This window comes from Moschus berezovskii, chromosome 9 (assembly GCF_049115385.1).
Source record: "Moschus berezovskii isolate FMDL1 chromosome 9, NW_MosBer_1.0, whole genome shotgun sequence".
NCBI classification, from domain to species: domain Eukaryota; kingdom Metazoa; phylum Chordata; class Mammalia; order Artiodactyla; family Moschidae; genus Moschus; species Moschus berezovskii.
In genome coordinates this window covers 57,583,500-57,598,517 of record NC_142468.1, presented here as the reverse complement: position 1 = coordinate 57,598,517, position 15,018 = coordinate 57,583,500, and positions in this window count along the sequence as shown.

The following is a 15,018-nucleotide window of genomic DNA, read 5'->3' as shown; positions in this document are numbered from 1 at the left end:
AAACAAAAGAAGTAAGGATGGAGCTCTGTCCCGGGAAGGGAGCTTTTAAAAAGAGAGAAGTTTCCAAACACCAGGAAACACTCTCACTGGCAAATCTGTGGCAAGCCTTAGAACCTCAGAGGGCCACATAACCCGGAGGAAAAGAAAGAAATAATTAAAACCCACAGATTACCCGCCAAATGGTAACTCCCAGCGGAGAAGCATCACAGACGCCTGCATACGCCATTAGCAACTGGGGGCTGAGCAGGGAGGAGCCGGCTGAACTGCTTAGAGAGAGGACTGGGCTTGAATGCCGCGAGAACAATCTGAGAGAACTGGGGATAGCAAAGCAGACTGGGATAGCTTCCCCACGAAAAGGTGGAAAGTTCTAACCTAAGACTGTGCTAACCCCGCTCACAAAACAAAGGACTGAGCAGAGCGAGCCGGCTGCGGTCGGCCCATCCCCCACCCCCCCTGCCGAGACAGGCAAGGAAGGGCAGCCAGAGCCTGAGGGGGAAACTGCGGCCCCAGAAAGGCATCTGATAAAAACTGCAGGCAGGCTTGTTGCTAATCAAGACTTCTTGGGCTCCAGCCGGTCGATATCCACCTGAGAAGGTGCACCGGTTGTACACCCAGAAAACCGAGTGGCAGGGACTGGGGAGGTGACAAGTCGCAGCGACCGCACTTGCCAAACACCTGGTCACCTGAGCTACTCAGACCTGGGAAGGCACAAAACGCAGGCCCAACCAAGTCTGCGCCTTTGTGGAGTACCCGAGAAACTGAACTTGAGCTGCTCAGACCTGGGAAGTTCATACAACCCAGCACCGGCCTCGGACAGTTCCTGGCACAGCAACCTAGAGCCTGTGCAGTGTAGACTGGGACAGCACATGCGCTGTGAGCGGAGGCAAACCCAGTGTGGCCAAGATGCTGCGAGTGTCCCCACAGACGCCAGAGTTATTTGTCTGCAGTGTTCCTCCCATCCCAGAACAGGACTGAAAAACTGAGCCTTAAAAAGTGCCCACCCGCACCCTAGTGTCAGGATGGAAATTAGACACTGAAGAGACCAGCAAACAGAAGCTAAAACAGAGGGAACCACCTTGGAAATGACAGATAGAGTAGTCTAGAGGCTACTCCAAGAATAAGACCAAAAACCAGAGGCAAGAGGCTTAAGCCCGAATCCTGAGAACACCAGAGAACTCCTGACTCCAGGGAACATTAATCGATAGGAGCTCATCAAACGTCTCCATACCTACACTAAAACCAAGCACCACCCAAGGGTCAACAAGTTCCAGAGCAAGACATACCACGCAAATTCTCCAGCAACACAGGAACATAGCCCTGAGCTTCAATATACAGGCTGCCCAAAGTCACTCCAAACCCACTGACATCTCATAACTCATTACTGGACACTTCATTGCACTCCAGAGAGAAGAAATCCAGCTCCACCCACCAGAACACCAACACAAGCTTCCCTAACCAGGGAACCTTGACAAGTCACCCATCCAACCCCACACACAGCGAGGAAACTACATAATAAAGAGAACTACACAAACTGCCAGAAGAGGGAAAGGCCACCCCAAGTAAAGCAATATAAGCAAGATGAAGAGGCAGAGAAATACCCAGCAAGTAAAGGAACAAGACAAATGCCCACCAACACAAACAAAAGAGGAAGATATAGGGAATCTAACTGATAAAGAATTTTGAATTTTGGTGGTGAAAATGATTCAAAATCTTGAAAGCAAAATGGAGTTACAGATAAATAACCTGGAGAAAAGGATTGAGAAGATGTAAGAAAGGTTTAATAAGGACTTAGAGGAAATAAAAAAGAGTCAATATTCAATGAATAATGCAATAGATGAGATCGGAAACACTCTGGAGGGAACAAACAGTAGAATAACAGAGTCAGAAGACAGGATAAGCGAGCTAGAAGATAGAATTGTAGAAATAAATGAAACAGAGAGGGAAAAAGAAAAACGAATTAAAAGAATGAGGACAATATTAGAGACCTCTGGAACAATGTTAAACGCTCCAACATTCGAATCATAGGAGTCCCAGAAGAAGAAGACAAAAAGAAAGACCATGAGAGAATACTTGAGGAGATAATAGTTGAAAACTTCCCTAAAATGGGGAAAGAAATAATCACCCAAGTCCAAGAAACCCAGAGAGTCCCCAACAGGATAAACCCAAGGGGAAATACTCCAAGACACATATTAATCAACTTAACAAAGATCAGACACAAAGAACAAATATTAAAAGAAGCAAGGGATGTACACCCGGGGCGAATTCATGTCAATGTATGGCAAAACCAACCAATATGATATTGTAAAATAATTTGCCTCCAATAAAAATAAATTAATTAAAAAAAATAAAAGAAGCAAGGGAAAAGCAGCAAATAACACAGAAGGGGATTACCATAAGGATAACAGCTGATCTTTCAACAGAAACTCTTCAGGCCAGGAGGGAATGGCAAGACATACTTAAAGTGATGAAAGAAAATAACCTACAGCCCAGACTACTGTACCCAGCAAGGATCTCATTCAAATATGAAGGAGAAATCAAAAGCTTTACCGACAAGCAAAAGCTGAGAGAATTCAGCATCACCAAACCAGCTCTCCAACAAATGCGAAAGGATCTTCTCTATACAGGAAACACAGAAAGGGTGTATAAACTCGAACCCAAAGCAATAAAGAAAATGGCTTCGGGATCATACTTATCAATAATTACCTTAAACATAAATGGGTTGAATGCCCCAACCAAAAGACAAAGGCTGGCTGAATGGATACAAAAACAAGACCCCCATATATATTGTCTACAAAAGACCCACCTCAAAACGAGGGATACATACAGACTGAAAGTGAAGGGCTGGAAAAAGATATTCCACGCAAATAGAGACCAAAAGAAAGCAGCAGTAGCAATACTCATATCAGATAAAATAGACTTTAAAACAAAGGCTGTGAAAAGAGACAAAGAAGGAAACTACATAATGATCAAAGGATCAATCCAAGAAGAAGATATAACAATTATAAATATTTATGCACCCAACATAGGAGCACCACAATACGTAAGACAATTGCTAACAAGTATGAAAGGGGAAATTAATAACAACGCAATAATAGTAGATTTTAATACCCCACTTACATCTATGGATAGATCAACTAAACAGAAAATTAACAAGGAAACACAAACTTTAAATGATACAATAGACCAGTTAGACCTAATAGATATCTATAGGACATTTCACCCCAAAACAATGAATTTCACCTTTTTCTCAAGCGCACACGGAACCTTTTCCAGGATAGATCACATCCTGGGCCATAAATCTAGCCTTGGTAAATTCAAAAAAACTGAAATCATTCCAAGCATCTTTTCTGACCACAATGCAGTAAGATTAGATCTCAATTACAGGAGAAAAACTATTAAAAATGCCAACATACAGAGGCTGAACAACACGCTGCTGAATAATGAACAAATCATAGAAGAAATCAAAAGAGAAATCAAAATATGCATAGAAATGAATGAAAATGAAAACACAACAACCCAAAACCTCTGGGACACTGTAAAAGCAGTGCTAAGGGGGAAGTTCATAGCAATACAGGCACACCTCAAGAAACAAGAAAAAAGTCAACTAAATAACCTAACTCTACATCTAAAGCAACTAGAAAAGGAAGAAATGAAGAACCCCAGGGTCAGTAGAAGGAAAGAAATCGTAAAAATTAGGGCAGAGATAAATGCAAAAGAAACAAAACAGACCATAGCAAAAATCAACAAAGCCAAAAGCTGCTTCTTTGAGAAGGTAAATAAAATTGACAAACCACTAGCCAGACTCATCAAGAAACAAAGGGAGAAGAACCAAATCAATAAAATTAGAAATGAAAATGGAGAGATCACAACAGACAACACAGAAATACAAAGCATTATTAGAGAATACTATCAGCAATTATATGGCAATAAAATGAATAACCTGGAAGAAATGGACAAATTCCTAGAAAAGTACAACTTTCCAAAACTGAACCAGGAAGAAATAGAAAATCTGAACAGACCCATCACAAGCATGGAACTAGAGGCTGTAATCAGAAATCTTCCAGCAAACAAAAGCCCAGGTCCAGATGGCTTCACAGCTGAATTCTACCAAAAATTTAGAGAAAAGCTAACACCTATTCTACTCAAACTCTTCCAGAAAATTGCTGAGGAAGGGAAACTTCCAAACTCATTCTATGAGGCCTCCATCACCCTAATTCCAAAACCTGGTAAAGACCCCACAAAAAAAGAAAACTACAGGCCAATATCACTGATGAACATAGATGCAAAAATCCTTAACAAAATTCTAGCAATCAGAATCCAACAACACATTAAGAAGATCACACATCATGACCAAGTGGGCTTTATCCCAGGAATGCAAGGATTCTTCAATATCCGCAAATCAATCAACATGTAATACACCACATTAACAAACTGAAAAATAAAAATCATATGATTATCTCAGTAGATGCATAGAAAGCCTTCGACAAAATTCAGCATCCATTTATGATAAAAACCCTCCAGAAAGTGGGAATAGAAGGGACATACCTCAACATAATAAAAGCTATATATGACAAACCCACAGCAAACATTATCCTCAGTGGTGAAAAACTGAAAGCATTTCCCCTAAAGTCAGGAACAAGACAAGGGTGCCCACTCTCACCACTACTATTCAACATAGTTCTGGAAGTTTTGGCTACAGCAATCAGAGCAGAAAAAAACATAAAAGGAATCCAAATTGCAAAACAAGAAGTAAAACTCTCACTGTTTGCAGATGACATGATCCTCTACACAGAAAACCCTAAAGTCTCTACCAGAAAACTACTAGAGCTAATCAATGAATACAGTAAAGTTGCAGGATATAAAATCAACACAGAGAAATCCCTTGCATTCCTATATACTAATAATGAGAAAATAGAGAAATTAAGGAAACTATTCCATTCACCGTTGCAACGAAAAGAATTAAATACTTAGGAATATATCTACCTAAGGAAACAAAAGACTTATACATAGAAAACTATAAAACACTAGTGAAAGTAATCAAAGAGGACACTAATAGATGGAGAAATATACCGTGTTCGTGGATTGGAAGAATAAATATTGTAAAAATGAGTATACTACACAAAGTAATTTATACATTCAATGCAATCCCTATCAAGCTACCAACGATATTTTTCACAGAACTAGAACAAATAATCTCACAATTTGTATGGAAATACAAAAAACCTCGAATAGACAAAGCAATCTTGAGGAAGAAGAATGGAACTGGAGGAATTAACCTGCCAGACTTCAGGCTCTACTACAAAGCCACAGTCATCAAGACAGTATGGTACTGGCATAAAGACAGAAATATAGATCAATGGAACAAAATAGAAAGCCCAGAGATAAACCCACGCACCTATGGACACCTCATCTTTGACAAAAGAGGCACGAATATAAAATGGAGAAAAGACAGTCTCTTTAACAAGTGGTGCTGGAAAAACTGGTCAGCCACTTGTAAAAGAATGAAACTAGAACACTTCCTAACACCATACACCAAAATAAACTCAAAATGGATTAGAGAGCTAAATGTAAGACCAGATTCTATAAAATTCCTAGAGGAGAACTTATGCAAAACACTCTCCGACATAAATCACAGCAGGATCCTCCAAGACCCACCTCCCAGAATATTGGAAATAAAAGCAAAAATAAACAAATGGGACCTAATTAAAATCAAAAGCTTCTGCACAGCAAAGGAAACTATAAGCATGGTGAAAAGACAGCCTTCAGAATGGGAGAAAATAATACCAAATGAAGCAACTGATAAAGGATTAATCTCCAAAATATACAAGCAGCTCCTACAGCTCAATTCCAGAAAACTAAGTGACCCAATCAAAAAATGGGCCAAAGAACTAAACAGACATTTCTCCAAAGAAGACATAAAGATGGCTAACAAACACATGAAAAAATGCTCAACATCCCTCATAATCAGAGAAATGCAAATCAAAACCACAATGAGATACCATTTCACACCAGTCAGAATGGCTGCTATCCAAAAGTCTACATGCAATAAATGCTGGAGAGGGTGTGGAGAAAAGGGAACCCTCTTACACTGTTGGTGGGAATGCAAACTAGTACAGCCACTATGGAGAACAGTGTGGAGATTCCTCAAAAACTGGAAATAGAACTGCCATATGATCCAGCAATCGCACTCCTGGGCATACACACTGATGAAACCAGAATTGAAAGACACACATGTACTAAAATGTTCATTGCAGCACTGTTTATAACAGCCAGGACATGGAAGCAACCTGGATGTCCATCTGCAGACGAATGGATAAGAAAGCTTTGGTACATATACACAATGGAGTATTACTCAGCCATTAAAAGAATGCATTTGAACCAGTTCTAATGAGGTGGATGAAACTGGAGCCTATTATACAGAGTGAAATAAGCCAGAAGGAAAAACACCAATACAGTATACTAATGCATATATATGGAATTTAGAAAGATGCAAATGATAACCCTGTATACGAGACAGCAAAAGAGACACAGATGTATAGAACAGTCTTTGGGACTCTGTGGGAGAGGGTGAGGGTGGGATGATTTGGGAGAATGGCATTGAAACATATATGTTGTCATATGTGAAACAAATCACCAGTTCAGGGTCGATGCATGTTACAGGATGCTCGGGGCTGGTGTACAGGGATGACCCAGAGGGAGGATAAAGGGAGGAGGGAGGTGGGAGTGGGGTTCAGGAAGGGGAACTCATGTACATCCCGGGCGGATTCATATCAATGTATGGCAAAACCAACCAATATAATATTGTAAAATAATTAGCCTCCAATAAAAAAATTTTTTTTAATTGATTAAGAAGAAAAAAAATGGGGAGGCAATGTAAAACCTGTAATTAAGATTCGGTTTTCATCATTGGAGAAATGATGTTTTAATAATCAGTTATCCACTCTCCAAAAAAACATACCTAGACCTTACAAAGAAATATGAGCAGCTCTAATTATGAAGTAAATGGGAACCCATTCCAGTGTTCTTGCCTGGAGAATCGCATGGACAGAGGAGCCTGGTGGGCTACAGTCCATGGGGTTGCAAGAGTCGGACACAACATAGCGACTAAACAGCCACCACCAATGTAAAATGTAATGAATCTGCCCCCCTATCTATGAAGACATCTTTTTAAAATTTATTTTTAATTGGTGGATAATTGCTTTACAATGTTGTATTGGCTTCTTGCATAAAACAACATGAATCAGCCATATGTGTATATATATATGTGTGTGTGTGTGTGTATCTCCTCCTTCTTAAACCTCCCTCCTATCCCCATCCCCAATATTAAGACATCTTTAACTGATATGTCTGTTGGAATAGAAATTAACTAGAACAAACCATCAAAATCACCAATGAGATAATCTTCAGCATTCATGGTTATTTACAAAAAACACTTATTTCAAGCTTTCACTGAATTACATTTATATAGCGCATTGCTGTTTAAAAAGCACTTTACACTGATTTTAGCAATTCTGTTTACAAGTGAGGACTGAGAAGCTAAGTAGCTGTGCTATTGACTTCTCAAGTTTTTATGAACTTGCTATGAGCTTTCTCCAGAGACTCGAAAACATACTAAGTGATGTTGGGAGTTAAGTCTCGAAAAGATACCTGGGGGAAGGAGGCTGACACACTCTATGGATAAGAATACAAACTGCTGGGTGTGCACCTGGAGGAGTGGGAATGTAACAAAGTAATATCACATTTTAGCAATTTATCCAGTAATGCTTGGACATCAGTTCAGTTCAGTTCAGTCGCTCAGTCGTGTCCGACTCTCTGCGACCCCATGAATCACAGCACGCCAGGCCTTCCTGTCCATCACCAACTCCCGGAGTTCACTCAAACTCATGTCCACAGAGTCGGTGATGCCATCCAGACATCTCATTCTCTGTCGTCCCCCTCTCCTCCCACCCCCAATCCCTCCTATAATCAGACTCTTTTCTAGTGAGTCAACTGGTCACATGAGGTGGCCAAAGTATCGGAGTTTCAGCTTTAGCAATACCTACTAGTAATTCACAATATGCTAATGAATTCACTTGAGCTTTATTTTCTGATAGTGCCGATAGATTATACTCAACCATTTACTTATTCGTTCAAAATGCATGTTGCCTGACTATGACGTATCAGGCACAATGCTAGGCACTGGGAGTTACACCAATGAAACAGCTGTGCATCCTGTCTTCAACGAGCTTACGGTCTAGTGAAGACACCAGACAGACAAGTGAAAGTCATTCAGTTGTGTCCAACTCTTTGTGATCCCAGGGACTATACAGTCCATGGAATTCTCCAGGCCAGAATACTGGAATGGGCAGCCTTTCCCTTCTTCAAGGGAATCTTCCCAACCCAGGGATCAAACCCAGGTCTCCCGCATTGCAGGCGGATTCTTTACTAGCTGAGCCACAAGGGAAGCCCCAAAATACTGGAGTGGGTAGCCCATCCCTTCTCCAGCAGATCTTCCTGACCCAGGAATCGAACCAGGGTATTCTGCATTGCAGGTGGATTCTTTAGCAAGCCAGGCAAGAAGGATTATGAGGATATAAGAAAGGGGAACAGAAATCATCCTGTCATTTTTAAGATTGCATCCAAGTACTGCATTTCGGACTCTTTTGTTGACCATGATGGCTACTCCATTTCTTCTAAGGGATTCCTGCCCACAGTAGTAGATATAATGGTCATCTGAGTTAAATTCACCCACTCCAGTCCATTTTAGTTCACTGATTCCTAGAATGTCGACGTTCACTCTTGCCATCTCCTGTTTGACCACTTCCAATTTGCCTTGATTCATGGACCTAACATTCCAGGTTCCTATGCAATATTGCTCTTTACAGCACCGGACCTTGCTTCTATCACTGGTCACATCCACAACTGGGTACTGGTTTTGCGTTTGCTCCATCCCTTTATTCCTTCTATAGTTATTTCTCCACTGAGCTCCAGTAGCATACTGGGCACCTACCGACCTGGGGAATTCCTCATTCAGTATCCTATCATTTTGCCCTTTGTCACTGTTCATGGGGTTCTCAAGGCAAGTATACTGAAGTGGTTTGCCATTCCCTTCTCCAGTGGACCACATTCGGCTGTGGTCCATGTGATCAGATCGGCTAGTTTCCTGTGATTATGATTTCAGTTTGTCTGCCCTCTGGTGCCCCCTAGCAATACCTACCGTCTTATCTGGGTTTCTCTTACCTTGGTCGTGGAAAATCTCTTCACAGCCGCTCCAGCAAAGTGCAGCTGCTGTACCTTACCTTGGACGAGGGGTATCTCCTCAAGGCCGCCCCTCCTGACCTTGAACGTGGAGTAGCTCCTCTCGGCCCTCCTGCGCCCGCGCAGCCACCGCCTGTTGGACGTGGGGTAGCTCCTCTCGGCCGCCGGCCCTGGCCTCAGGCGTGGGGTAGCTCCTCACGGCCGCACCTCTTTGTGTGGTTTGTTGCGCCGGGGCCGGCGTCTCTCGCGTCGCCTCTGCGCCGCCAGGGCCGGCGGATGCAATCTTAAAAATGACAGGATGATTTCTGTTCGTTTCCAAGGCAAAACATTCAATATTACAGTAATCCAGGCCTATGCCCCAACCAGTAATGCTGAAGAAGCTGAAGTTAATCGGTTCTATGAAGACCTACAAGACCTTTTAGAACTAACACCCAAAAAAGATGTCCTTTTCATTATCGGGGACTGGAATGCAAAAGTAGGAAGTCAAGAAACACCTGGAGTAACTGGCAAATTTGGCCTTGGAGCACGGAATGAAGCAGGGCAAAGGCTAATAGAGTTTTGTCAAGAGAATGCACTGGTCATAGCAAACACCCTCTTCCAACAACACAAGAGAAGACTCTACACATGGACATCACCAGATGGTCAACACCGAAATCAGATTGATTATATTCTTTGCAGCCAAAGATGGAGAAGCTGTATACAGTTAGCAAAAACAAGACCAGGAGCTGACTGTGGCTCAGATCATGAACTCCTTATTGCGAAGTTCAGACTTAAATTGAAGAAAGTAGGGAAAACCACTAGACCATTCAGATATGACCTCAATCAAATCCCTTATGATTATACAGTGGAAGTGAGAAATAGATTTAAGGGACTAGATCTGATAGATAGAGTGCCTGATGAACTCTGGACGGAGGTTCGTGACATTGTACAGGAGACAGGGACCAAGACCATCCCCATGGAAAAGAAATGCAAAAGAGCTAAATGGCTGTCTGAGGAGGCCTTACAAATAGCTGTGAAAAGAAGAGAAGCGAAAAGCAAAGGAGGAAAGGAAAGATATAAGCATCTAAATGCAGAGTTCCAAAGAATAGCAAGGAGAGATAAGAAAGCCTTCCTCAGTGATCAATGCAAAGAAATAGAGGAAAACAACAGAATAGGAAAAACAAGAGATCTCTTCAAGAAAATTAGAGATTCCAAGGGAACATTTCATGCAAAGATGGGCTCGATAAAGGACAGAAATGGTATGGATCTAACAGAAGCAGAAGATATTAAGAAGAGGTGGCAAGAATACACAGAAGAACTGTACAAAAAAGATCTTCCCGACCAAGATAGTCACGATAACGTGATCACTGACCTAGAGCCAGACATCTTGGAATGTGAAGTCAAGTGGGCCTTAGAAAGCATCACTACTAACAAAGCTAGTGGAGGTGATGGAATTCCAGTTGAGCTATTTCAAGTCTTGAAAGATGATGCTGTGAAAGTGCTGCACTCAATATGCCAGCAGATTTGGAAAACTCAGCAGTGGCCACAGGACTGGAAGAGGTCAGTCTTCATTCCAATCCCAAAGAAAGGCAATGCCAAAGAATGCTCAAACTACCGGACAATTGCCCTCATCTCACACGCTAGCAAAGTCATGCTCAAAATTCTCCAAGCCAGGCTTCAGCAATATGTAAACCGTGAACTCCCAGATGTTCAAGCAGGTTTTAGAAAAGGCAGAGGCACCAGAGATCAAATTGCCAACATCCGCTGGATCATGGAGAAAGTAAGAGAGTTTCAGAAAAACATCTATTTCTGCTTCATTGACTATGCCAAAGCCTTTGACTGTGTGGATCACAATAAACTGTGGAACATTCTGAAAGAGATGGGAATCCAAGACCACCTGACCTGCCTCTTGAGAAACCTGTATGCAGGTCAGGAAGCAACAGTTAGAACTGGACATGGAATAACAGACTGGTTCCAAATAGGAAAAGGTGTACGTCAAGGTTGTATATTGTCACCTTGCTTATTTAACTTATATGCAGAGTACATCATGAGGAACGCTGGGCTGGAAGAAGCACAAGCTGGAATCAAGATTGCTGGGAGAAATATCAATAATCTCAGATATGCGGATGACACTACCCTTATGGCAGAAAGTGAAGAGGAACTCAAAAGCCTCTTGATGAAAGTGAAAGAGGAGAGTGAAAAGGTTGGTTTGAAGCTCAACATTCAGAAAACAAAGATCATGGCATCTGGTCCCATCACTTCATGGGAAATAGATGGAAAAACAGTGGAAACAGTGTCAGACTTTGTTTTTTTGGGCTCCAAAATCACTGCAGATGCTGTTTGCAGCCATGAAATTAAAAGACGCTTGCTCCTTGGAAGGAAAGTTATGACCAACCTTGATAGTATATTAAAAAGCAGAGACATTACTTTGCCAACCAAGGTCCGTCTAGTCAAGGCAATGGTTTTTCCCGTGGTCATGTATGGATGTGAGAGTTGGACTGTGAAGAAGGCTGATCGCTGAAGAATCGATGCTTTTGAACTGTGGTGTTGGAGAAGACTCTTGAGAGTCCCTTATACTGCAAGGAGATCCAACCAGTCCATTCTAAAGGAGATCAATCCTGGATGTTCATTGGAGGGACTGATGCTAAAGCTGAAACTCCAATACTTTGGCCACCTCATGCGACAAGTTGACTCACTGGAAAAGACTCTGATGCTGGGAAAGGTTGGGGGCGGGAGGAGAAGGGGACGACGGAGAATGAGATGGCTGGATGGCATCACCGACTCTGTGGACATGAGTTTGAGTGTACTCCGGGAGTTGGTGATGGACAGGGAGGCCTGGCGTGCTGTGATTCATGGGGTCGCGGAGAGTCGGACACGACTGAGCGACTGAACTGAACTGAACTGAAGAAAGGGGAAAGTGAATCCATGGAACTCAGATTGAACTCAAACCCAGTCAAAACCCATGGTCTTTTAACTGAGATCACACACTTGTTTTCAAGACTTAATGAAACTCAGGTTTTGAATGTTCCATTGCAGAAAGAATTCAGTGAAAGACAAAGTGATAAGTAAAAAGTGGATTTATCTAGAGAGAAACACACTCCACAGTGTGTTGGCCATCTCAGAAGGTGAAAGTTGACTTGAAATATGGCATGGTTATTTTTTATGGGCTGGGTAATTTCATAGGCTGAGCAGGAGGAGTATTCCAACTATTTTGCGGGAAGGGGTGGGGATTTCCAGAACTGGGCCGCCGCACACATTTTGGCCTTTGACGGTTGGTCTCAGAACTATCATGGTGCTGCTGGATGTGTCATTTAGCTTGCTGATGTGTTACGATGAGCATATAATGAGGCTCAAGGTCTAGTGGAAGGCAACTCATCTGCCATCTTGGACCTATTTGTTTCTTCATCCACCATCTTGGACCTATTTAGTTCTGATCAGTTTATGTCATGTCCTTGGGCTATGTCATTCTTTCAAAGGTTGTACCCTGCCCTCTTCTCTCCTGTTTCAGAAGGAGAGCCAATCAAATTTGTGAGGTATTGCTAAAGAAGATGACACCCACTCATTCAGGATTCAACTTTGGAGTTAGTAAAGCTAGGAAGTAGGAGAGACGTAGAAAGACAAGAGAAAAGGCTTCAAAGTGAAAGAAAGCAGGGCATTTCTGAGGACAGAAAGTAGGTCAGGATGTCCTCGGAGGGTGAGGAGAGAAGAGACAAAAAAGGCCAGCAGGTTAGAGTTCACCTCAAGTTCCAGGCTTATCCAAGGGAGTGGCAGAGTCTGATCTCCTTTGCAGATAATGGGAAATGGGATTCCAGGTAAGAAGTTCTCGGCATCTGCAGGTATGAATCAGGGAAACAGCAGGAGTCTGGAGAAAAACAGATAAACTCAAGAGATTTAGGAACTGTGCAAAACAAAAGTTAGTTACTGATGAGCTCCATGGAGTGAGGGAGAAGGAAAAATCAAGGATGATGGTTTCTGCAAAGATACACACACACACACACACACACACACAAATTAATTAATTTTACTTGTGTTGACTGAAAAAAAAAAGGCACAACCTAAAAGTTGAGAATTTTGTTTCATTCAGCCCACTTCATTCATTTAGCCCATCAGACAGCCTCTCAGGATATTTCTGAGTTACTGATCCAAAGAGGCAAGGAAGATATATAGGAATTTTTGAAAAAGCAAAAACCTGGTAGTCAGAACATCAAAAAGATTACTGTTCATGTTAATGAATTTAGCACTTTTCTACAGGTGGGAAGATGCAAGAGACTGGGCTCATTGAAATCATTTCTTAGGTATGCACCTTACCTATCTAGATCTAGGGTGAGCATCCTGCTTTTCTTCATCCTGAATCCCCTCTAGGTGCTGTTTTGTGGGGGGTGTGTGGGGGGGGGTGGATGCAGTCAGTGGCTCATGGCTTGATGGCCAAAATATCCTTTGCTGATATGGCCATTGATATGTTTCATACATACTTGCTGTGGGAGTAGACTCATGTATCCCTGTAACTAATATTAAAAAACTTAAATTTTGTGAATAGGAAACATTGAAGAGAGGGGAAGAGAGGATTTACTCAATTTACTGATATATAAACAGCATTCTGCGTGATTTGTCTTAGAAGATCCTTCTGTATTTAGTAAAGGTTAAAATAGTGTACGGAGAAGGCAATGGCAAGCCACTCCAGTGTTCTTGCCTGGAGAATCCCAGGGATGGGAGAGCCTGGTGGGCTTCCGTCTATGGGGTCACACAGAGTCGGACACGACTGAAGTGACTTAGCAGCAGCAAAATAGTGTAAGATATTTAACAGAGACTAAAGATGAGGGCCATATAATGAAGCTTCTCTTTTTATTGCCAAACTTACTGAGGCTCTGATGAATTTACTTCCAACTTTTATATTTGGTTTCTGTTGTGGTGCCCGGGCTCCAGAGCATGTGGGCCACCCATGGGGCATGTGCAGGCTTAGTAGTTGAGGCCCTTGTGGGAGCATGTGGGATCTTAGTTTCCTGATCAGGCATTGAACCTGAGTCCCCTGCACTGGAAGGAAGAGTCTTAACCACTGGACCACCAGGGAAGTCCCCCTTTACTTTTAATCTTTCTTCAAATTAAAAAGTAAATGGAGAACCAAACAACTCCTAATTTATACTTAACTTTATTCAGTGACAGTTGATTTTGATGACTGCTGAAATTCACTCATTTTTCCCCCAACATTTCTTAAACACCTACTATATGCCAGGTCCTTTGTCTGATACTGTGAATACAAAAACCAAACACTCAGTCCCCAGCCTACAAGAGCTGAGTCTAGTGGGGAAGGAAAGTAAACAGATGATTCCAATCCAGTGCCGTGAGTGACACTTTGGGCAGACACAGGCGAGTTCCTAACCACGGATGGGGCTGTTGCTGAAGTCTTCCCACCAAGCCCTTACTGAATATTGAAAGATAAGGAGAAGTCAGTCAGGTAAGGGGTGAGGAGTCAGCAGAAGGAGCAGCCTAAGGAAAGGAATGACAAAGCGTGTTATGTTTGGAGATGCAAGTACTGATGAGGTTCAAAAGATATGAGTTCAAGTGTGACAAAATCAAAGGCTGGAGAGAAAGAGGTGGAGATGGCAAAGTGTGGCAGTGACAGATTTAAAAACCATTCAGCACTGTGAAAACTGGAGAGGAGGAAAATAAAATTAGAGACTAGAAGACTGGTTAGGAGAGGTTACAGAAATCTAGACACAAGATAAGGAGGCCTGAACAAAGAGAAACTAACATGACATTGTAAATCAACTATAAATCATCAAATCTGCTGCAAAATATAAATAA